The 23,192-nt window shown below is 40.2% G+C and overlaps 1 protein-coding gene across 1 annotated transcript in view; it reads left to right on the top strand.

The window, feature by feature from the left end:
* LOC121960829 (phospholipid phosphatase-related protein type 5-like) overlaps positions 1–23,192 on the top strand; it is a 165,536-nt gene that overhangs the window by 127,660 nt on the left and 14,684 nt on the right. The window lies entirely within an intron of this gene.

Below are 23,192 nucleotides of genomic sequence, written 5' to 3'. Positions count from 1 at the left end.
GGTGCTCACCATAGAAACCAACGTATCCCCTTGAATCTAACATCATTTAACCCTTAGGGTTCTTTTATGTTACACACTCACAAAATGCACTTTTCAAAGTCAAGCTTTGAAAAATATTATACAGTAAATCATAAATATCGAATATGCATTTATTTTCAAAACTTTAACCCTTTGAATGCCAGGTTTTTCACATGATGCCACTATGATTTAGATGAAAAAGAATATATATTTTTAATATACTGCATGCTAAGTAGATTTTTTTGATGATCACAGTCTGAGATATATCAATGATTAGCATTAACATTGATTGTGACAGTGCACCTAGTGGAAATAGCATGTATTTTATCCATGTGCTAAATATGGTGAAAATGACACCATCAGGTGGAAAATAGTCAAAATGACAGATTCCGAGTCTAAAGCCCAGAATGACACCCAAAAATAATACAGTGCATGTTTTTATGCTTTGATGGCTGTGGGATCAAAAATGTCAGTTTGAATGGGTTTCAGTGGAGCATTTTTTGACCTTAACAGTCTGAATGTAACTATTTAGTGTCCACACTGTATTTTAGACTTAATGTAGGAGCTGAGCTGGAAATTCCAAGATTAAACAAAAATACATAATCTGGCCAACATTTATGCCATATGCATGAACACAGCCAAAATTTTTAAAAAATGAAGATTGAAAAGGACATAAAATGACCAAAACAGTTCCTGAGGGGTAATGACACACTAATATGTAGTCATGCCAAAATATAGTTTTGATGGGGTTTTGAAGAGAGGAGCAGGGGAAAAACCCCAAACATGTCATATCCTACAAAAATAAACACACAACCATGATATCATATAAAAAAAGTTGCCCAACAAATGACATCACTTTCTTAATGTACAGTTAAGGGTAGGTTTAGGAAAAGAAACATGCACAGTCTGGTGTTTTGTGAGGGATCCACCACAGCAGCATGTCTCATCACTGCTCGGGACCACTCCCGTCTGCACATTGGTCATGTGATCACAGCCTTTCAAATTTGCGGGATATGCACAAATTTGGGTGCATTCATGTATATTAAAAGGTAGGAAAGGAAAAGGTATGAACTGATTATGAGAATACCTTGAAAAAAATATACAGCGTCAGGTGATATTAAGAGGACATGTCAATTTAGAACAGCCTCGACAGCAGCGTCTATCTTGTCTACAGAGTGCTCAGTAATGAGTCCTAAAACCCGGGAAGCAGTCAGCATTTCAGCACTTCTGGTTCCCTCGTCTCTATGTCAGTGTGTGTTCTTAAATGTGTTTTTGGTTAGAAGCTGTTCTCAAATAAACAGATGACACTTTTATGTGTGTTTCAAAAGGAAGTTGCTAACAAGTGGCTAAATGAGACTTCAGAATGTCATCACGTGCCAAACACGGCTTTACAGCCTCATAGCTGTGGTAACGCAACTGAATGTAGTTGGATTACAACTTAAAAACTGCTAAAAATGCTGTTCATTTGGGAAGATTGTCCTGCTAAACAAAAAGTGTATGTATCATTAACTTTTGTTTGACACAGAGCTTATTTTCTGCAATAATCCAAAATCCAGTTGAAAAGAGCACTACTTGAGAAACACAGTGCTGGTCCTCTCTGTGGTGCTCATTGGATCACTTGTTTTTTAACTGAAGATATTTCATACCACTATGCTTGATGAATCGGTCAACTTTTCAAGGTCTTGACCCAGGCAATGTTAGTTTAGCATGTTAGTATGCTAATATTTGATAATCAGCTGTTGCTAAATACCTTCTTCTCTGTCTAAAGCCAATTATAAACTCACCATCATGACAGAAATGTGGCTGATCAGCGCCACGTTGCTAAATGCTAGTAGATGCTACTACTTACTTTAAGCTCCTGTTGCAAAATTAACACAACACACATCAATTTCCCTGTAGCAAGGGGTAGATTGATGTCCTACCCAAGTTTATTAAGATCCATGTTTCAGAGTGTAGCTGCACTAAATTTATGAGGTTGCAAAAATCCCACAGTCTGCAGGAGGCTGAAGACGTCAAAACTCTACATTTGTTTGGTAGCTGAAATATATAGCGCCATTCTCAGTGTTGTCAGCCAATAGTTTAAAGTAAAGAGAGCTTTCAGATGAGAGGCTGATGCCTTGAGTTTGACTTCAGTCCAGTGATTTGGATTAAGCCTTCACAGACATTCCCGAGCACTGCTGCTCTGAGGTCAGTGAGACAGAGCTGAAAGCTTCACTGCAGCGTTCTCTGCCTTCAACCACCTCATGTCAAAGTGTGTGTTATATAATATGTGAGTGCCGTGCTGTTCCACTGCAGGCCTTAGTGCGTGTGTGACCTTGCATCTAATCTCTTGGATGTCTAATAAGATGATCACATTTCACTCCCCGATTCATTTCTCACTTGATTGTCTTATGTAAGGCCCAGTTATAGATCACAGAGTGTCAGAGCACAGACGCTTCCCAGAATTTATCGGAGGAGGCGACTGTCTTTCCTCACAGATATCAGATTTGAGTATGGCTGGAAGAGTCTGCACTGGTGAGGACATTTTGCCTGCTGTTGTCACCCCACTGACACCACAGGGCTGATCAAAAATCAATTTAGTAAAAGACAGTTTTAGTTTGTCAGGTGTGGTACTCATGTATTTCTGTGTTTGTACAGGGAGGCAGTCTCATCTGAACAGCTACTTTATAAACATGACAGCCGAGGATTACCTTAACCATCTGGTTCACCATAAACACACACACACACTGCAGTCTGAGACTTTGGACTGCAGTCTGGAAACATGGACACTTAAAAAGCAGCACCCAACTATTTTTTTTTCTAAAAGAAATTGGAACTGATCCAGACTTTTCTCCTAAAAATGCTGGTCAGACTTTTAATTTATATGCTTCTAAAGGTTTATGTAAATGTGGATAAATCTACAGTGATAAATAAATGACATCTTTTGACAAGCTATTATCACAATGCAGTTTAACCCAGTCCCAAGTTACCTAATTGCTGTTTGAAAAAAAAGATCTTTTTGTGATATACATTTTGATAAATTGTGTGATTTAGGGGTTGAAACAAAACTTGTAAGAAGGATGGTTAAAATCAAACAAGCCAACCATGAAGTTAAACCAATCATTTATAATGTAAAGAATACATAGGAAAATAAACTTTACTGCAACACTATATCCCCAGCTGATTAAGGGGTCAAATTTTCTGTTATGTACCCAGGGGCCAGACCCAGACAAACAGGGAGCCAGTGGAGGAAAGCCAGGATTTGGGGTAATGTGATGTTGTCTGTTAAACCAGTACAGCCAACTGCTGTTCCAGACTGAAAACCTGAATAACATTTAAAACAGAGCATTCTTTCATTTGCATACAAATAAGTGTGAATGTCTTCACAAGAATAACTAAAAAAGAAGTAATTCTTTGTAGCGTAGCATCTAACTGATTGGTCAGCTTTTGGTCAGCAGTCCAACATGGCTGAATGTTTGAGTCCGCAGAGAGCAGCGCAGTAGCAGCACATCTCTGCCCCCTGTGATTCATCCTCTGAGCACAACACACAAATCAAACATCTCCAGAAGCCGCTGATTCTTGCTGATGGTCTGATTGCTTTGATTTTCTGTGTCAGGGAGCCAGCGTCTGCCCGAGTGCCCATGAGCGATGATGCTAATGCTCGGCTTTGGACCGTCAGTGACTCCCCGCACGATGGGGAGAACAAATTGCCTCTGTTATCTAGGTCATTTAGTAAAGGCCATTGTTTGTGAACAGCTCTGTGTTGAGGATGTACATGCAATCTGCACACACACACACACACACACACACACACACACACACACACACACCCTGCAACTGTGAGGACATGATGCGCCGCCTCAAACTCTCATTGTCTCAGTCATTACAGCCATGCCCGGGTCAAACACGGACATCCAACCTCTGCTAACCCGAGGACTGATCCAAATGAGGCTGTAATTAGCCCAGTCAGAGGATAATGTTAATGTTACAGTTATGTAAAGACTCTGTAAGAAACCAGAAATATGAGAAACAAATGAGGTGAGGAATTCTACAACATGACAGATGATCTCAGAGATATTGGGCTGTGATGCACTTTCTGCCTCTGATTCTCTAAAAATACCCCCTTTCCACCAAATGAGGTCTGGTTTTGTTCAGAATTCTTGGAACTGTGGTGATATTCAGAGAGGGCGTTGCACAACAGAAGTTAACAGTTAACACATTGACTAAGGAAAAACTCCCAAAAAAGCCTTTAACAGGGGAAAAAAAAACAATAACCGTAGACAACTCAGGAAGAGCGACTGAGGAGGGATCGCTCTCCCAGGACGGACAGACATGTAATACATGTCATAAAGAACAATAAAAATACAGCAGATGACAAAGTGATACATTATATGGAAGTATTGTAGTTTATGTAAATGGCGATAATCATATGTGTTTAATAATAGTGTAGATGTGTCTAATAATAATGGCAGTAGTAGCTGGTGTCAAGTAGGACCACAGCATCACCACAACCCAGTTGGGGACTAACTTTGTTCTCCCAAGTTATTTTTTGTTGAAATGGTCTAAACAGTTCAAAATTAGATTCAGTAACCAGAAAAGAAGCAGTTCCGTGTTGGTGGAAAAGGCATACAAGATAGCTGGTATTAGCAGCCGATCTCATTCTGAAGTCTTTTAGTACTGCAGCTTTTGCAGCGTAAGATTGTGACACCAAAACGCCACCTTTTGCATCCACATAATACAATGCTGGACAGCATCAGCGGAATACACAGCTGGACAGAACCATTCTTTGTTATTATACGCTGCCAGACTCCTGCTGCAGCACCACCATAATTGGATGGGCAAGGTCACTTGAGAACATGGCGGGACATAACCTGTCGCATCCTCATGATACACTGCTGGCATCAGGTTGAATCGCTGCAACTAACAAAGTAATATAAGGAGCATGAAGGTCCCTACAGGGTGCGGGGGAACAAACCCTGAACTTTTATGCAGGAGTCCAGAGTTTACTTTCCATCTTAATGTAATGTTTTTTTTGTTTGTTTTTTCTTTCTCCATCTTACCATGTGCATCTTTTTTCCTTATCCAACCCATCTGTGCCAGCATGTGCGTTTCTTGATGTCCAAGCATTGGATTGTCATGTGCTTGTGTTGCTTAGACAAAGCCACGAGCAGTTTCATCCCACCATGTGCTTGTGTTGACATCACTGTAGCGCCATCCCAAAATGTAAAGAGCAGAACAATACCTAGAGCATAATATGTAGATGCAGAAGTCTGCAAAGGAGCAACATGTGATGACTTTGGGTGAGAATGTGATGGGTGTTCCAGCTCACTGAGCATTAGCATTACTGAAGATCAGGGTTTCCCACACATTTATTTATTTGGCCAACAATTACTCTGATGGCTCTAAAACTTTGAGATGTACTTAGCTGGAACGTCCTCACTCTGATTCCAGATGCAACCCCTTGAAGCTGATCAAAACACCCCAGAAGAAACAAATTCATTCATCAAAGAAATCCCAAATGCTATTTTAGGATTTCCTCCTACTGATGAGGAGCTCTGATGTATCAAAGTAACTGCACTTGGTTCATTATCTAATCATGCCCCCTTGAATATATTCACTTAAATGAATAGTTCAGCATTCTTGCAAACACATGTTGATTTTTGTGAGAGTGAGATGTGCAGTTTGATTCTAATCTTGTGTCTTAAATAAGTATGTGCGTTTTGCATTATATGATTGTTGATGGAAGCTTGGACACTACTTCATTTTTAAAATTCATGTTTGCTGAAGCTTGGGTAAAGTAGCCTGCCATGCTACCAATCCAGATTCTATCTTAACATAATTCTGATTAGCATCACTCTTTCAAACATAATGACTTTTCCCAAAACAAACACTTGAATGCTGTGTGGATAGTAGCGGCTGCACCATGCAGGGAAAGAGTGCATGTCAATGCCTGTTGTCGGGTATTGATTATACAATGTAGTGTTTATAGAGTGCCAGAAGCAGAGTGTGTATTGACGCTGTGACAGCGCTGTGTTTGTCTAGAGGAGTTGTCTCCAGCTGTGAGAGGCTCAGCTTGCTTTTTAGTTTCCAGCTGTGGTTTGTTTGTGGTATTTTTACTTTGAAAAGAAAAGATGCCACAGTACAGTAAAGTACCGCCCACACCGTCATGTTGTTTTGGAGTTGGATATCCTGAGGGCAGTGTTGTTTGGTTTGTCTGCTCAGCCATGTTGGTTATCACTGCTGAGTTCCTCTGCTGCTTGTTCAAAACAAGCCTCAAAACTGAACAAACAGGGGGAAAGGGAAGATCACAGACGTGCATGTGTGACAGCATGTGTATATGCCTTCAAAGTGTTGAATCTATGGATGTACAAAAGGAACTAGATATCATGTTCTAAGAGGCTGCCCCATTCATTCCATTGAAATTTGCTAATATGTATTTCAGAAATGTGTAAAAAGGCACCAACATCTGCAGTTACATAGAAACAACACATTTGCAGGGTCTCCATGTGCCTGTGTTACATAACATCATGAGGAAAGTGACAAAATGCCTTTACGACGACTCAGCCAACCTGTTCTCATTGCAAATATGACTGCTTTGACAGTGCTTTCAATATACGATTTTGATGCCAAAAGACATCTTCCCTGTCCACACGATATGCTCCTGGACGGCATCAGTCGAGGACAAATAGAACCGGTCACTTCATTATTATATGTTGCTGAACACCAAACATGTTGCTATGTCAGACTGAGAGGCAGACATGCGAAGTAGCTGGACGGACCTGTTAGGACTGCATGTTGCAGCATAAAACAGAGTCAGGTTGAAACGCAGCTGATAACAACGCAATGTAAAATGTGAGGGCACCTGTAAGGCGGGCATCAGAGGTGATTGATGGGTCCAACAAACTGTGGACTTTCTTGGAGGAGCCTGGTGTTCGCTTCCTGTCTGAATGTGATGTGTTTTTCTACACCTAATCATGTGCTTTTTTGCCTGATTTTAACTATCCTTACCAGCTTGTGCGTTTGTTGACGTCCTGGCATTGGTTGCCATATGCTTTTGTTGTCTAAACATAACTATGTGCAGTGTCATCCCACCATGTTCTTGTTTTGACATCATGCAGGATTCTGGAACATAAAAAGCAGACACAGTGGGATACCTAGAGTGTAATATGTAGACGCAGAAGTCCACTGTAAAGCAGCAACATGTGATGAGTTGGGGGGTAAACGTGTTGGCTCAGCCAGCCACACACTCACACTCCTCTACAGTCCATTGACAAAGTTCACGCTCATTTTTACAAGACCAGCCCTTCTACAACCTCTAAAACCCAACTCACCAAAATGGCGCTGGCCAGTAGGGAGTTGACAAATGTCGCTCCAGAGTAGAGAATGTGAGACCCACCTTTCCCCACCAACACAGTAAACATCAGCCAACATGATCTCAAAAGGTACACTCATGCTGCCACACATGGGGTTCTCACCCGTAATTTGCATAGAAATAAAGTAAACTTCAAAATATCCAGATGTCATTACACTCACATCAAATGTATATTGACCAAAGGCAGGGATAACATGTTACCTAACCAGGAATTAAAAAACAGAATAATCACAGGCGGGGTATCAAAAGCTGAGAGGGGGAAATCCCCTCAAGCAGTTTGCACCCAGTCTGTACCCTTCAAATGTTTTGCCCTAATAGGATTTTACAGGAATTTATAATGTCCAGTTCATAATTTACACCACACACACACACACACACACACACACAACTTGTGAGCATCAGAGTATTATAAGTATGGTCACAAATGCTCTGTACTTCTCCTGGAGGCTTGGTTGAATCACTGAATCACTGTCATATCAGTAAGTAAAGTTAAATTGTTTTATGTGGAACTGTTACATCTGCTAAGGTGTATACTTAAAACTGCAATATGTTGTATTTTAATGTGATCATAACATCACATAACATACAGCTTGAGTGGGTTTTGATTCCTCTTTAATGGTGTGATGCTTCCACTTTGATTGCCTCAGTTTGCTTGGTAAAAAAAAACCAAACATGTCAACGGGAAAAGCAAGAGCTTTGGCAGTGTAGATATAATCAATGTTTCGTTATTAAAGGGCAATGTACCACAGTCCTTTAGAGTAGCTGTCATTAAAAGCCCGGATGAGCCATAATTTCTTGATGCTGAATTCAGACAAAACTGAAGTTATTGTTCTTGGCCCCAAACACCTCAGAAACTCCCTTTCCAACAATGTAATTTCTCTAGATGGCATTACCTTGGCCTCTAGCACATCTGTTAGGAACCTCTGGAGTTTTATTTGATCAAGATTTATCTTTTGCCTCCCATATAAAACAAACTTCAAGGACGGCTTTCTTTCACTTGCGTAACATCGCAAAAATTAGACATAGTTTGGCTTACATAGCTTTAATCTGGAGCTCCTTTCTCCTTCTCTTGCTTCCTCCATCTGAAAACTCATGTCTGTTTACTGCATTATGCTAACCCCGTTGCCTCTCCAGAGAATTCCTGCTCCCTTGTTTCCTAGTTTTCCCGGATCCTGGCTGCAATCTTGGCTGCGCCTGATCGTGTTGATAGCTGTGCTGATGCTGTTACCCTGCCCTTAGTTGTGCTCGTGCTGTGGCTGCACTGATACTGTGCCCCCAACTCGCCCTGATTGTGGTCTTGGTTTTGCCATTGCTGTGGGCCTGTCTGAAGCTACACCTGTGTTGTGGGTCCTGGTTACTCCGATGCCGTGATTGTGCTTGACGCAACCTTTTACTCGCATTATTATGAGCCACGCCGTTATGTAATATAACATGCATTTATTTCCATTATTGCTGTGCATTTCTCCCCCTCTCTCCCCCTCTCTCCCCCTCTCTTCCCCTCTCTCTTTCCTTTTTGTCATAATTGTAATTCAGTTGTTATTTACGACATCTATTGCACGCCTGTCCGTCCTTGAAGAGGGATCCCTCATCATCCTCTGCCACTCTTCCTGAGGTTTCTTCCTTTTTTTTTCCCCCATCACAGGAGTTTTTCCTTGGGTGATGTGAGGGTCTAAGGGCAAAGGGATGTCGTATGCTGTAAGGCCCTCTGAGGCAAACCGTGTTTTGTGATAATGGGCTCTATAAACTTTACTTGTAGGACTGTTATACTGATATCTGTTTCGAGTTTTTTTTTTTTAACAAACTCTGAAGTGTCACAAAGCTGTCAAGCATTTGGAGACTCACCACACCGGCTCTCTCTCACCTAACACTGAAGTTCTGTAAAGCACATGGTCTCTGCCTCACTCACTTGACGGCGAAGCTCTAGGGCACAAGGTGTCGGCATGGTGTTTGTCACCTTGCCCGACTCCGCCACTTGCACTGACTGAAGCTCCAATTATTTACTCAGCCCTATTTTAAACCTGACGCCATCCAGCAATGTATGCGAAATAGACAGGTTCCATCCAGCAGCTTTCTCAACTTACAATGACCGTCCAGCAGGGCGTATGATAACATTGCAAATGGTTCTGTGCAGCCGCGTTCTTAGGTGACACTGTCCTGTGGCATTTACTGCGCATGCAAAAGGTGGCTTGCTATATATCTTATGCCTCAAATAAAGGCAAAAGCCAAAAACAAAATCTGTGCCACTGACAAAGTGGCACTATTTTACAAGTTTTGAATGAGTATTGGCTGATTTATTCACTAGAAAACCAGAATAGCTACAAAGTACAACCACTGCTCCTATTAATTTATTTTTATTAAAGATAACAACATTAATGTAGTCATTGGTAAGTTTGTTAACTTTGATTAGGTGTCCTTTGAGTGTCTGCAGTAGTTAAATATTTTCCTTGAACAGCTTGTGCAATATTTCACTATAATAATTATGTTACCTGCTGTATCAGCGCTGGAGCACTCTGACTGGACCTGATAGTGTTTGACAGAAAAGGTTAATATCTGGCTAACCTCTGAGAGATCTGTGCCATAAAACTAACTGACAGGAACCGAGAGAGAAATATATCTTTAAGAGCTCCCTTTAAATCAGCCTGATATATGAACACAATGTGCTGCCTCCTTGTCTGAGTCTGAGCAGGTCCCCCTCAGTAATACCACAGGACACTATTTGAACTTGGCAAGACAGAGAGATTGATGTCTGAAACAGCATCGAGCTGCTCAGCCTCGTCTCCCCAGGTTGAATTTTTCATGTCGCACTCTCCATTTAGCTGACAAGCCTCTGATATAGTGAGCATGCCAACAGCTGCTAATGTCTGACATTAAATAGGAAATAGGTTAGAGCGCTCAGCTGGCTATGAAACGCCCGCAAAGGCTGTTAAAACAAATCAAGTTGACCTGAGGATTCTCAGGTCAAATGAGGTCCAACAGAATAACATTAAAGCATTACTGTATATGTGCTGTGTGCATTCACAGAGGTCAGTCAGCAGGTTGCTCTGTGCATCTAACGTATAAAATGGATAGTATGTGACAGTTTATACAGGACACAAAGGCTCAGAGGGGGAAATCACCTTGACCTGGTGAAGGACGCGTATATATATATATATGCGTATACACACACACATACCATAGTATAAGCGGTCCACCTGATAGCTGTTGTCAGTGTAACATGAATCATGTCTGCAGAGCAGGGACATGCACACATAGACCTGGACAGCAGCTCAGTTCATAGCCGGGTGCAGGAAACAGATACACTCTGACCACACAACCGAACACAATTATAACCTCTGTTAGTGCGCTTGAATCTAATTAATCGATTAATCACCCCATCAAGCATAAGAGAAAACAAAACCTGTCGTGTGCGGTTTATTCATACATGCAACCACTGCTGAGATGGAAAGGTCAGCTAACATCATGTGTCCTCAAGGAATCTCTACGAAGAGCAGGCAGTGTTAACTCTAACGCTGCTGCAGGTGGGAGCTTGCTCAAAATATAAACTGTGGGTCCTGTGATTTTCTTGATTACAATGAAATACCAGACCATTCTCACTCTGCAGTTGTTAAAAACTGCTGCTGTCGCAGTGATTTCAGCATAAGATCGGGACACGGAAAGCCGTCTTTCACATCTGCATGATACGTTGCTGGACAGCTGAGAACACAGTTTGACAGAACTGGTCACAGTGGTACAATATGCTGGCAGAGAGCTGCATGGCACATGCTGCGGCAGTATGATGCACTGACGGTCGGTGTCAGGTGTAAATGCAGCCAGACGGAACCTGTTGTATCTGCAGGAAACACGCCAAGATGTTGTCAGGTTGAAACACTGCTGATGTATTATAAGGACCACAAAGGTATAGGGTGGATAGATCCAACAAACCCTGGACTTTCATGCGGGAGTCTGGTGTTTGCTGTCTGTCTGAATTTGGTGGGGTTTTTTTGGGTTTTTTTTTTTACACCTTACCATGTGCTTTCTTCCTCCACTCCTAACCATCTGGCCAGTATGTGCTTTTGTTGCCTAAATATGACTACATGCTGTGTTTTCCCACCATGTGCTCATGTTGACATGATAGTAGTGGCATCCCACAATGTCAATAGCAGACACAGAGGGATACCCAGAGTGTAATATGTGAATGCAGAAATCCACTGCTGAGTAGCAACATGTGACAAGTTTAGATGAGAACATATTGGTTGCATGCCACCTCACAGTCTTTAACCGAGTGATGGTGCGTGTTGTCAGCCCATAGCTTGTTTGAATATATGTTATGATCATACTTCAGATGGAGGGCAGGAGGTGATAAATCTATTACTGCGTGAACTAAAGACAGAGGAAAGTGACTACATGAAAGGGTCTGACCTAACAGGCAGCACAAAAAAAATCCTCTAGGTCTTCTCGGGATATCGTATAAACAAGACTGAGACAGATGAGGTCACAGTGACATTGACAGTGACCTTTGACCTGTGGCCACCAAAGTCTAATCAGCACAGAGGCATAAAAAACAAAATCCTGTTGTTATTGCATGTATGCAAACTGTCAGGACAGATGGGATTTGCCATGATTGTCACAGCCTCTAACACAGTTACCTATATCCTATGATAATGTCTTCCTCCTGCTCTTATGCCATGTACAAGTCATGATTTATGTATCTGTCATACACGATAGTTCTTACCAAGCAATTTGATTGGTCGATAAGCATTCCATGAGTGCTGTTACAGTACAACATCACAGAGACTTTTAACTCTGCATGTATCGCTCCACTTTAGGCCTACATAAGTTAGTTTTCTAACGTTACTGCACATTGTAGTGTTGCAGACTGCTCTGTAGGCCTAATGTGTGTCCCTTCTGAGTTGCCATATGGCAGAAAAAAAAAAAGTTGTGGGTGGAACTTCCACTCTTTTGGGGCTCAAGCATGTGTGGGAGTTTTGGTTAAGGAAAATAAAAGGGCAGCAGTTGCTGTTGGAGCTATCACACCATCTCCTGTCCCGTTTATTGTTTTATTTGTTCTCCAGTTAGGTGAACCCAGGACGCTCGGTTACACTGGTGGCAGAGGTGTTCTTCAACAAGCTGCTGTGAGGGCTTTTCTGTGGATGTGTGGAGCTGTTACAGCACTGTTGTTTTTAGCTTAGCTGGCCAGAATATAGCTAGCTGGCTTACCCTCGCATGGCGCTTCAAGAATGTGCATAACTATGTTACAAACATATGGCGTGGAGACGAGGACCCTTTTAAACCTGGTATGGGGATGTTTGACGGACGCTCGCCCGGCAGGGAGCCAGAGTTTCCTCAGCTGGGTGAGGCAGCTGGAGGTGGCTGTTGGCACGAGTGCTGGAGGCGGTGGCAACTGCTGTTATGAGCTGGTGAGGATTCTTCCTGCTCGCTCAGATATACAACAGTCTGCTACAGTGAACAGACTCTTACTTCAGTGTAATCAGATAACTGAACATGATACTGGTCTGCAGTAACATGCAGACTGATCTAACACAAAGTAGCAAGCCAGCGTGCAGGATTGTGTTTATTGAAATATGTTTATTGATATGAAAACAATTCATGAGAAGTGAGACAAGTCATAATCTGTTGTAGCATATTACTGTTAACTAAAAAATGAAATGTCGTATAAAAGTAATATCATACTCAAGATTGTGATGTTGTACTGTACATCATCACGGCTGTGATTTATCTTCAGCACGAAAGCCACAGACTGAATCCCCGCCATGATGATGTACAGTACACAGCACTCCCTTTCGGGTGACAGAACTTAAGTTAACAGAGGAACAGAGGTGCAGGGACAGAGAGCTGAGGCCTTGCAGGCAATGTGTCAGGGGACCACTTAAGAAAATGTGGACCATTACTGTTGGCTCCTTTGAGCAGGATGAGCTGATTACTGAAGACTTCTGCATAGTAAACAAACTTTATTAACCCGTTAATGAGGAGGAACTATAGAGAACCTTGCTGGAACACTGCTATGCAGCCGTGTTACCCTGCCAGTGGAAACACATGATATATTTAAGGCCTGAATAATTAAAAGAGATGGAGAATAAATGAAATGCAGAGAGAGAAATGGAAACATTTGATCTGGCCTTGGAAGGGAGTGTGCACTCTAATGAAAAATACAATTAAGCCCTGAGAGGCTGTCGGCTGCCTCAACACAGCAGATTAGCAATGGGAGCCAAACATAGACATGTTTCCTCTGCTCTATATTTGTCTGTTTCTCTCTCTCTGCTCCTCCTTCCTCCATCTCCTTAGATCATTGCACTGAAAGCAGAACATATTGCATATTAACATAGATCACATTGTTCATGTCTGCCTGCGTCCCGACTCGCGTTATATGTGGTAAGAAATCAGCTGGGTCAGTCTGCCTCACAGGTCCACATCGCTATGACATAATATACATATTCATATAACAGTAACTTCCACTGTAAAGACTTGTATGTCAGTTTTTTGGTGCATGTGTTTCAGCTACAGAGCTACAGGCTGCTGTGTGGCATTTCAGCAGGATAAACAGTAACAGGCTGTGCTCCTCCAGCGTCCACAAATGCCACATGATTGGTCAAAGGTCTCAAAAGGTCGTAACACAAGTGAGTTTCACAGTCCCTGTTTTCATTGTGTTATTAGCACACAAAGAAAAACCTGAACCTGAACAATTGGTTTGATTTCTTTCAAAAACACAGGAAAAATGCAGTGACCCAACTTGGAAAGAAATGTCCCGCAAATGCCAAGAAATTATTCAAAATTGACAAAGAAAATCACCTTAAAACTAGTTTTAAAAAAGGAGGGCAATTACTACAAAATTAGAAAACATGTCCAGAAAACTATGTTTATTATCATTATAATTATTTTGTCGTTTTATTATGTTTAAAATTGTTTTTTTTCTTAAATTGGGATTGAAACGTTGTCTTTAATAAGCATGTGTGGCTTATGTGTTTATTTTATGCTTGTTTTTTATTTTTATTTTTTGCTGGTAAATTTCTTGCAACTTTTAACTAATTTGACTTTTTAACTGCATTCTTTCCATTTTTTTTAAATAAATCAAACCAATTTACAAAGGTATCAAAGGGTTAAAAAGGATGTCAATCCTAAAAGTTTGAGAGCCTGACTTTGTGTTTAAAATCAGGAAAATGTGTTCTTTAAAAAAAAATATTCAGAATTAATTGTCAAATCTGAGTTTTGATGAGTTACCACAACTTTCCATGAAAACATAGGTCGGTTAAAGTAAAGTTAAAGTTTAAAGTCTTTTGTTAATTCTTACCAGTGACAACATTACAACAGCCAGTATTTTGTTCACCTTATGATTCTGTGTGTGTCATTGTGGCAAAATGAGGTTCTGGTGACTCTTGCAGGAACCACCACAGAAGCAGTGTGAGTATTTTACCAGCTGTTTATTTGTCTGCCTGTCCACCTGTGGACAGATTTCATCAATGTGATAACATCAAAACCGTGCAGAATGCAATCACAAAACTTCAGGTGTGCGTTGGAATCAAAATGAAGGCTGAGTTGTAGAATTGTGTGGCCCGGACAGGGCGGCTGGAAGTAGGGGGCCAATGTGAATGAACATCAGATGCAATATCAGTTGCTAAATATCTGCTTTAGGACAACTATAGGGGACTCTAGAAAATGTGTCATCAGATTATGGCTCTCACACCTATTTCCCATCGCGCAAAGAAACCCGCTAACGCCTGCTTACATCTGGCTTTTTATGTAATTGGAAAGTGTACAATTTGCATTCACACCCACGTCAAATGACTCTGCAGTAGTCACAAGTTTTTATGGCCTCCTGCTCTAATTGTCATTGATAAAAACACAACACTTGGGTGAACAAACTAATTTCAACTCCTTAACCAGTGTGATTAAATAACATGTTGCCACTAGCAACCATCCGTCTCATCCTAAGCAGCACTCAAACATAGATCCAAATTAGTCTGAACCGAGTTTGAAAGGGAGACTAATTAAGTAGGAGATATATAAAAGAAACCAAAATTAAGTTTTCACAGACCTCTGTTCATGCTGTTTTCTACTGTTTACCTGTTCTCCAGTCTCTCTCTAATGTCTAACGTGACACACACACCACACACCTAGAAAGGCATACTGGGACTGAGTCGTGCTCTGCTCAACTGCCAATGGGAAAGCAGTCTATAGCTTATTTTAGCAGGATTACTTTTGTTTAAAAAACCTGGATACAAGCACTGACTTTGTACGAAAAGGGGGATATGTTGACAATACAATTTCATTTTTGGCAGGAAGAAAAGTGTTGACTTGAGACACTGTGCCTATCATCTACAGTGGGGCTGCTGTGAAAAGAGCTAATGAGGTGTTGAAACTCACAAAGTGATGGATAAGAAATTGGGAATTGCTGATTGTAAATTAAACAATATTTCTTATGAGACTGAAGTTCTAGTTGAGAAATGTTTTATCTGTGATGAATCTTCTGCCCACTTGATAAGAGAATGATAGATTTCTCTGAAGACAGTGATGTAATGAGAGAGAATCAAGTGGTTTCACAGCATGCTGTAACTTTAAAAGATGAGCGAGCAGGCCTTATGATAATGATGCATTATTTACTGCAGTTCATCTGAGGCCCAGATGGAGAGGGAGAAGAGGAGAGGATGATGATGCTGCAGGCTCTTTCTCTCCTCTTCACTCTTTTTTACATGTTTTAGCACACAGACGTTGCAGAGAGGCAGTCAGTCGGTCTTACATGGCCGTCCATGTGTAAAAAAACAACTCAGGACTCTGACATGGAGATCAGGTTTGTGGTACTCGTGTAATATTTAGCCTACACTGTACTTAGTGATCATTTAATATATTTTCAATACTTAGCCAAGGGGATCTTTGAGAACATTAACCAAGTTATTGAGTTGAGTTCCCACAAAATCATCACTTATTTTAATAATAGATGTTGATATCTAAATACCGTGAGCTGATATCGAAGGTAAACAAATAAAAGTTGCTGCTGCAGACACTCTCAGTATGAACTATGTATGACTTTGCATAAGTTAATTAATAATGTTTCTTACGTTAAAAAAACTGGCGTACTATAATGTCCCACTTTACTACAGCTAGTGCTTTGTCCATTCCACTAACAGTGTCAATCTGTTGTGACCAGGATCATTTTTTTGTCAAGGTGATTTCATATAAATATATATATAGGGCTGCCAAGGGATAAAAAAAAATCTAATTAATTACATGCCGTGGGATTAATTAAGCTTAATTAAATGCATATATCAATTTTTGCTGTGAAAGTATTTAAAATATATCGATTCAGCTGAATTTAGGCAGATGAGTGAATCAATGAATAATTTAATAATTTTTAGATTGGTTGATGCACATGACTGAAGTTTCCACTCACTGTCAGTGACATGTGCAGTAACAGCAAGGTAACTGTGACTGTGACCAGTCAGTGCAATTTACTCGCCCCCGCCATTACATTTTCTTTTTTCCTCTTTTCTGTGCCATAAAGCTGCTGGATTTTGGACACTGTTGTGCTTCTCAATGGCAGCTTGTAAGCTGAGTCAGAGGATGCTATCTGGAAGGCCTCTAAAAACCCAAACTGTCCTCTAACACCCAAACTGCTTTGTAGTCCATTGCAATCCACATAGCAAAGTGAGTTAGTGAGTTGGTCACATGTAGACTTACTCAGTGTGCATCTGGTTGAGTGTGGTTTGACGAGGCTGGCTCTTAGCACCAGCATCAAGTTAAGGTGATATTTCAGACTTGAAGTACTCTGATGTTTTTTGGTTTCTGTAATTAATTTATCAAAACTAATGCATTATTTTGACAGCTCTATTATCTGTCTATCTATCTATATATATTTAAGTATATATATTTTTGCTGTGAAAGTATATTTTAAATACTTTCACAGCGAAAATGGATTTATGCAATGAATTAAGCATAATTTTTATCCCTCGGCAGCCATAGAGAGATAGATAGATATAGATATAGATGTCTTTATTATGAATGAATTATGAAAGGGCAGCTGAAGTGTGAAAAGGGGAAGGGGGTGACATACAGCAAAGGGCCACAAGGTGGCTCTACCAGGGGAACACTGGGTGCCCTGAAATTTCTTTTAAAATTTACCTGAAATCACAATCTTTCCGTAACCTTAATCAAAGTTTTCTTTTAGCTGAACCTAAAACAAGAGCCTTAGTGGCACCCAATGAACTTTGTTCATACACTTTCCTCTGCAACCACCTCCATCTGCAGCCTGTGCGGTACATGAATGCAGGGTTTCACCACCTGAACGAAACGTCTTTGAACACAATCACAGCAGCTATTAAGCTACCACAAGAACGTAATTAAGAAAGTAGATTTGTAACATTCAAATGTGGCTTTCTCTCCTGGTGTCAGCTCTTTTCTCTCTTTAGTCTTTCTATCCTCCTATCAGCTCTTAGCTCCTCTCTTCTCCTCCTGTTCCTTCTTCTCCTCTCTAGCACTCTTCCCCTCCCACTCTTTCATCTGATTTCCACTTTTACCTCCTCACCTCTCTCCTGCCCCTTCTCTCTGTGCTTCTCTCCCTCTCTCTTCACCTCACTCTGCTGCGTCTTTCTCCCTCTGGGTATTATCCTCTGCATTTACTTTCTTTCTTTTCTACTGCTCCTCTTCTCTTTTCTATCTGTCTGTTATTCTCCAACTGCTTCTTCCTTCTTCTTTCCTTATAACCCTGGTATATTTATTTTTTTCATCCTGCAGTTCCAGTGGCAGATCTGCCAGCACTTCTCTAAATACAGGAGAGAAAATAGAGAGATGCCCTGAGGAGAGACTTAACATATCAGCTCATATTTACACACAGTCACAGCTGTCTGGTGGCATTTCACCACCGCGCTTTTAATAAAACATTAGCAGTGCAGGAAGGAGGATTTGGAATATTTTTGAAAGTCAAACTAAAATAATGTTGATTTTCCACATTTTCCTATCAGCTGAATCTACAGAGTGAGGAAAAAGTTTTTATCCACATAAACCACTCGCATACACGAGTCACGTTATCTCACATCATGAGTCAGTTTTGACTTTCTGCAGTCATTTACACTCTGACACAGCTTCCATGAGCTAAACATCGGACATTTTTACATCAGCCATCAATTTAATCCCAAATTATGAACCACAGTTTAACCTTTATATGTTAACCTTATTCATAAGTATCTTCAGTAAGCACAGGGAGCCACATGTTTCAGATGGTGTAGGAGGCAGTGACAGTTAATATGCAAATCTGCAGTCTTTACAACTGAACAGCATTCACACAGTCCTCAAGGTTGCTTATATGAGTTATCGCATTGACACTCAAGTTATGGCCTGCAGGCCAAATCTGGCCATGCAACCATCTTCCAATTAACAATGAAAATAAATTGACCACACTGGAAATTGTTTTTGTACTTAGTATATATATATAAGGTGCTAGAATATATGAAACAGTATCAAAATAAAGCCTCTAATGTCTCTAATGTCCAAAAATCCCAGACGTTCGAAAATCCTAAATATGTCCTTAAATCCAAGAAATGTCCTAAAATCCTAGAAACGTGCTTGAATTCAACCACATTCTAAACTCTTCAAAATGTGCTAATGTCCTGAAAACATCCTACAGAAAAGTCCAAAAATAGAATAGAATAGTCTTTATTGTCATTGTACTGGTACAACGAAATTGAGGGTGCTCCCACAGAGCCACTGTACACCAGAGAAGATTTAAAAGTGGCATAAGACGAATAAACAACATAACAGAGCTTTAATAAAATGTGTGTGTATATATATATACATATTTCTACCCTATAAATATGAGTATAAACGGGCAATGTATGTACAGGTAGTGCAGTATAAAAGTATAAATATGTATATAAATATGGATGTAAACACTATCCTAGAAACATGCCAAAACACTTGAATACATTTAAAATTCTAGAAATGACCGAAAATTCCAATAACTTTCTAAAATCCTAGAATGTTAAAAAATTCTAGATATGTCCTAAAATTCTAGGATTGTCCCAAAATCCTTGATACATGCTATATCCTAGAAACTTCTGAAAATCCTACTAATGTCCTAAAATCCTAAAAACGTGCTAAAATCCTAATATATTCACAAATACTACAAACATCCTTAAATCCTAGAAACGTGCTAAAATTCTAGTATGTTTGCAAATCCTACAAACATCCTTAAATCACAGAAACCTCCTAAAATCCCAGACATATCCTAAAGTCCTAGAAATGTCTTAAAATCTTAGAAACATGTATAAGGCTGTTGAGACTGGCCCCTGGCCTCCTGTCATTTTGCAAAAGTGGCCCCCATGCAAAGAAAGTTGGGTATCACTGAGTATCAGGATTAGGGATCGACCGATATGGATTTTTCAGGGCCGATACCGATACCGATTATTAATAACCAAGCGAAACCGATAGCCGATATGTATAACCGATATTTATTTGCAGTAAAAATGAAAATTTTGGTGTCAAAATTTACAGAAACACACCTGGAATTAGAATGAATACAGTATACTGTTTGTTTACACTGAAAAAAATGGCCTTAACTTTTTGTAAAATAACATGAACACATAATTAACATAATAACATGAACACATAATCTTAATTAAAATGCCTATTAAAACAAAAAGTGCAGGGGCCTTCTAGTAGCTGGGGTTGGCTGTGTGAAATACTGCCATACTGTACTTTTCACCCGGCTTCTTTTATCCATCCATCTGTAATGAGGATTTAGAGAAAGAGAGACAAAAAAAAGAGTGAGAATTAAAAAAGAGAAAATATATATTCATTTATTAGAGCAAAACTGTCTGTTAAACTTCCACTACACTACATAATATTCTTAATGATAGCCTACATTAATAACATTTAATTAATGATGTCTTAAGTGCTCTCCCTCTCAGGTAGGATACATCTGATCCAGCCTGATTAAGACCAAACAATAAAGAGGGTGGCCAGAACCTTGGATCACTACATTCATTTTATAGATATAATAGTTACTTTTCAGATTAAAATTTTACATAAAACAGCATGAGTAAATAAAGACACAACTTTCAGTGCTCACCAGAGTTTTTCACTTATAGTTCCTTATTTATTATTATATTTATTTATTTAGAGAAATGAATTCATATTCAGAATCTCAGAACATTAAATGTACACTATTGTGCTTAGAAGTGTATGTCATATTACATAAGAATAAGGCACTTGGCAATTGTAAATGCAAACAATAAAGGCTACTTAACACACGTGGGTTCTAGACGCGAAGGTAAATTTATTGATTGAAAAAACTGGACTTTACGAGTGACGAATATTTAACATCTATTCTGTGTGATCATTGTGTAGTGACAGCATGAGCGCTGAGGGAGAGGCGACTATAAACAAACAAGGACACGTTAGCGTGTGGTGTTAAATTTATAGGCTATAATCGCCTCGGGTGTTGTTTATTGACAAACCAGGAGCCGCCCCACGGGCTGAGACACGTTAGGAGATTAATTATTCCCGCAAAGTAATGATAACCGTAAGTGTCTCCTATTATTATTGTGCGTCTGGCCCCAGCTCTAAAGCGGCTGGTCGTGTCAATTATAATGTAGCGGTGAGCCATCATTAAATAGCCTACCCCATGTTGAAGTTGTGAAAAGTTTAATCTCAACAGCCAAACTGCAGGTTTTCCTCCCTTATACTTGCTACAGCCTACCTATGTCATATTTTTATTTAATTAAGCAAGGGACTTCAGGTCATCATCACTCACATCTTTTTTTTTTTTTTTTTTTTTGTCGTGAGTGATGCTAGTCCTATCTTGCAAAGTCGTATGCTTGATGTGACTAGACAAGTAGGTTGGTGAAATGTCGACTCTGGGCCTGCATGTTATCACTAATATTGATCAAGGTTGTGGTATTTTTAAAATCATCCTAAAGGGCTTTGAAACTTCGACTGACACTGCCTTACCTTTTCTGCTGGATCAGCCACCGAAGCAGTCCTCTGTTTCTCCTCTGTGTCTGTGGCACTGCATGTAGAGGCTTCAGTGTTGATTTATTGGCTGTCACTGGCTCGCTTGTGCCAAGTAGCCAATCAGTGAGGGATGTGGGCGGGACATTGTTACACAACCAAGAGAGTGGTGACTTCAGGCAGAGATGGCTGCATCAGAGCCGAAGGAGCGCATTTTAAAATGCATTAATTAATTTTATCGGTTATCGGTGAAAAAAACGGCCGATGCCGATGATCGCAAAAATGCCGAATATCGGACGATATTATCGGCCAAGCCGATTATTGGTCGATCCCTAATCAGGATGCATCACATTCAAGCAGCTTTGCTGTGATACACAAATGTGTTAGACTTGAAGTGAACTGAAGTTAATTTCATGGATTTGCAGTTACCGTATTTTTAGCAAACTGAAATATAGCTGGCAGACCAATATGTCATTAATGATTCAACCATGCCAACAGACTTTAAACTTTATAGTACATGCAGGAAATAGTTGAAGCCTTATTATTAGTTTTGTCAACCACTTGGGGGCAGCAGAACAGACCACTTGACCCCAAAAGTCCCTGTGTACTGTATGTGCACATGGACCAATGGTCCAAAGTGTTCTCACGTGTTCCACTTCAAAAGGTGGTGTCAGGTTCACTTTATGCGTACTTGGGTATGGTTCACATCATGAGTGCAAACCAGCTGTGCAATAAAGAGGTAGTGGACTGCTGTTCAATACCAGCAGCAGTCGGTTAGTAGAGTTGTAAAGGCAGTGCGACTGGTCTCCGAAGAAAAAGCATGCACTGATCTCGTTCTCATTCTGTAGTTGTCAGATACCACCATTTTTGCTGTGATTTTGGCGTAAGATCCCAATGCCAAAAGCCACCTTTTGCATCTGCATCATATGCTGCTGTGTCAGGTTGAACCGCTGCCATCAAGAACATGTTAGAAGGAGCGCAAACGTTCATATAGGACAGATGAGTCCAACAAACCACTTTCATGCGGTAGTCTGGTGTTTGTTTCCTGTCTGAATGTAATTTGGTTTTTTTTTCCTACAACTTAACATGTGGCTCCTTCCACTATTCCTAAACATCTGTGTCGACAAGTGCTTTTTCTTTTTTAGATTATTTTTTGGTGCATTTTTGCCTTTATTAGATAGGACAGATCAGCAGTGTGAAAGGGGGAGAGAGAGAGGATGACATGCAGCAAAGAGCTGCGAGCTGGACTCGAACCCACAACCGCTGTGGCACGGACAGTGCCATTATTCATGCCTGCTTAATCCACTAAGCCATCGGACACCCCAGCAAGTGCTTTTTTTGATGTCCCAGCATTGGTTGCCACGTGCTTTTGTTGCTTAAATATAACCATGTACCGCATCATGTCAGCATGTGCTTGTGTTGACATCACAGTAGCAACATCATGGAACATCGACAGCAGACACAGGATACCTACAGTGTAATATGTAGACGTGGAAGTATACACACAAACACACACACACACATATATATATATATATATCTATATATTATACTCAATTAAAACCTCACATTATACCTCATATCCTATATCACATCATAATTTACCAAATTAAACTACATTATGTCATTATGTTCCTGAGTTTTGCATCATATTCTAAAGTATATTCATATTACATCGCTATATTTATGTGAGAGAGACACTAAGTACCATTACATAATCATATCATCAGTCTAGCGCACACGGTTAATCTAGACTTGCTGACTCCTCTTTTTTCTTTTTAATGCCACATTTTTATTTCCCACACTTTCTCCATGTCTCTGTAATAATGTAGTCTTTGTGCCACTGCAACAAATGAACTCCCCAGTTGGGGATCAATAAATGTTCATC

This window comes from Plectropomus leopardus, chromosome 21 (genome assembly GCF_008729295.1).
Source record: "Plectropomus leopardus isolate mb chromosome 21, YSFRI_Pleo_2.0, whole genome shotgun sequence".
Taxonomy (NCBI): Eukaryota; Metazoa; Chordata; class Actinopteri; order Perciformes; family Serranidae; genus Plectropomus; species Plectropomus leopardus.
The sequence above is the reverse complement of the archived record's forward strand: the minus strand, read 5'-3'. Positions and strand labels throughout refer to the sequence as shown.